This window comes from Lissotriton helveticus, chromosome 3_1 (genome assembly GCF_964261635.1).
Source record: "Lissotriton helveticus chromosome 3_1, aLisHel1.1, whole genome shotgun sequence".
NCBI classification, from domain to species: Eukaryota; Metazoa; Chordata; class Amphibia; order Caudata; family Salamandridae; genus Lissotriton; species Lissotriton helveticus.
This window is the reverse complement of record NC_136061.1, coordinates 835,653,030-835,656,627: the sequence shown is the minus strand read 5'-3', so window position 1 is coordinate 835,656,627 and position 3,598 is coordinate 835,653,030.

Genomic DNA, 3,598 nt, shown 5'->3' with positions numbered 1-3,598 from the left:
TGTGCACTGTACAGACAATGCTCTACTCAGGTATAGGTCTGAATACTTTGCTTGATGCTGTCCTGGTCTCTTCAGCTTAAACTAGTGATGGCAGGAGTGACAACCTAAAAACTGTGTACCTCTAATAAATGTAAGCCATAAAGGAAACTCTGCTGATTTGCAGTAACAGGTGACCCCTTGACACTACACACCTCATGTGATGAACAATGCTAACTATACAACCAAGCTGTGTGTTTGCCTGAGTGTTACACAACTAGGCCTTGTAGTGAACAAATTCACATGTTACGATAACACTGTGTTCATTTAAATGTTTTGGAGATGTGATAACTACCCCTAACGCCAAAATGCCACATATCTGCACATTTAATGAGCTAATGAAATCTACTACATGTATTGAATGTTTTCAAAAGTCTAGTAGCCAACTTCACATCCATGCAAATAAATGACAATACTAATCTCTATTTTGTTCCATACTAAGTCCATATGTACCTTCACACAAACAACTACCGATAACAATGTTCTCTATTTCTCAGCAGTTCGATTAGCCACAGCACCTGCCCAGAGGTTGGGCACAGAACAGAGGTCTACTGTACCCCAGGGTGAAGCCCTCCGTGATGACAACGCTCCTATAGATGTGGACATGGATGACTTTCCTTGTCCATCTGGTCAGCCGAGGCAGACGGCATCAGTGGGGATCACTGGGCCCACAGCACCTCCCACTACTGTTACAACAACACAGCCAACCACTGCATCTCCAACCTGTTTACCTAGCACAGTCAGTACCAGTCCTGGATTCTGAGGCAGATATCACCACCCCACTCACTGATGAACCATGACCCAGTGGGAGGGTGCAGTCGATGCCAAGGGCACATGCCTGTGCTGGTAAGCGTTGAGGGAGGGTAACTGTGGGGCCGCAGAGTGAGCCCACTGGGTCCACGGACACTGAGGCTGCCATCACCCAAGTCCTGTGAGTCTACTAGGTCTCCCGAAGGTGTGATGCAGCAGGTACTGACTGAAATTGGGGAAATTAAGCAGCTGCTGAGGGACACACAACAGGAGGTTACAGGCATACACACTGAGGTGACCAGCATGAACACAAACATAGCCTCACTGGTTAGGGTGCTGCTGTACATTATCACCACCCTCTGCAAGGCTTTTCTACTTGCAGTTACCCCTTTCTGTTGTCAAAGTCCATCCAGGCCATCAACATCTGCAGCAGTCACAGGAAGGGAGACCATGCCAGAGAAGGACATGCCTGCAGACACCCCAGTTTCAGCAGCTGCAGATCCCCCCTCTGTGAAAAAGAGGGGATGTCCACTCAAAAATCAAGGAAGTGGGGATGGCAAGACACCCACCACGGTCAATAAGAAACCTTGTCCCTAATTTCCTCCTGTGTGTGCTATACATTCGCTTTGTGGACTCTTCCTGCCCACTTTTCCATATCTGATGGGAGTAGTACATTGAACTTTGGAATCCAGACAATTTGGACTCTACAACAATGGTTTGATCCACCTAGACTAAATACTTCACTTTTAGTTTTCACTGTGTAGTTCTTGGTAAATTATTTATCCTATCCTTGTTCACTTCATTAAAAACACACGTCACCAAATCATTGTCTCCTGTTATAATTCAAACATATAACAATGTACATGTACTACCATGTGAACTTTCAATGTCAAAATCTAGGTACTTCCGGAAGCATGGGTATGTTGTATGTAAATAGTGTTCAAATCAGGCTCACTACCATGTCACAACAACACATACATACAAGTGCCCGGGCTGATAACATCTTTATTCCCTTGCTCGAATCATGGGCTGACATGAGATCTGAAACATAGCAAATAAGACATGATTCAGTTCTTCTTTTCTTTTTATCTTTAAGAACTTTATTCGATCTTTCCAATTAAGATCATAACAGTACACAATAACAAAAGCAATCACAATCAACTATGACATTCAGTAGACAATCTCGAGTTCATAAACATTTAAAGTATCAAAGTAAAATTCATAAAATTAATTTTAGCCAACCCTCTTATGTATACAGGCAGACATCCATTAAAATTACAGCTTATCTAAAATGGGATTCTTCCATATGAATAAAATGTAGCAGAGATCATATTCGATCAAGACATGACTCATTTATTCTGTGTAAGTAATCACATAATCAGTTGCACACTTTCACAATATGGAAGGAGAGTATACATCTACAAATATCCTATACAATAGGCAATAACAAATTAGGTCTACATCACCAGATGGAGCTAAATTGCTTACCTCACAAAATGAATTCCTAATCAAATAAACTAAAGAGACACATGTCAGTACAATCGTTTCTGACCACAGACCATTTTATTCCAGTGTTGCTTACATTTGCTGGAACTTCACACAAAAATTCAGTGATGTGCCACTAGCACTTTGGCCTTTGAGGAGACACATCAACAGCTATATACAGTTCATGCACAATGAGGATTTGGCAAATATGAAGGAAGAATAGCATGAATTTGGCCCAACACAACACTGTGTTGGATCACATGATTGTACACCTATTGTATTACACACCACAAGGAACGAGTCCAGATGGAGTAATAGCACCTCCCAGGCCCAAGATTATCGTTACATGAAAAAATAGAAAGAAACAGTTTTAGAACACAGAATAAATTAATGCACTGTATACCACTTATCTCTACTCTAATCCCATTACTTTATATTTAACTATTGCATTAGAATTAAGCAGAACGAACAGCTTAGCAAAAGCAGCAGTGCAAGCTTCATGCATGCTGTAACACAGAGCAGCCATTTTAGTTCTAGTGCGCAGAAGCGAATGTTTCCCTCCAAGTGAAAGATACGTCATATCACGTAAGTGTGACTGACGCATGCGCAGTAAGAAATCCCACGTAGCAATGGCCATATTATAGCAAGCAGATTATCGTTAGTAAAAGCACATATGCAAGCTTCACTTAGATGTCATGCAATGCAATATTAATATGACAAACATGTTTTTTTTTTTTTAATTTTTTTATTATTTTCAGTGGCAGAGGTATACAAAATACAAGGATGAGAAAAACATTTTAAATTTAACATAGTGATACTCATTCACGTAACTGTCGATACATTATTAACGGAACCAAAGACGAGAAAATAGACCGGTGAGACATAGAAAACATAAAATATAAGATATAACTTTTTACAGATGTGGTCGTTGTTAAATTAAATCCAATTATCAATAGGAGACCATAATTTCCTAGCAAATATCCTCTTTCTGTGTCCTTTCAGTTTGTACACTGCTTTATCCATTCTATACACATCTAACAGCTTACCCAACCATAGTTCGAAAGATGGTGGATCAGCATCTAACCATCTTGAGGTAATACAAAAACGATAAATAGACATTCCGATAAACATGAAATATTCTTGGTCAGCTGATAGGCTCTCGGATGGAAAATATAAGCCAAAAATAATCACAGATGGACATAGTTTGATATTAATATTGAGCAAATTAGTCAAAAACTTTTCTATCCTATTTATATATACAGTTAATTTAGAACAACTAAAAAACATATGACATGAATCTGCTGCTACAGTACCACATCGACTACAA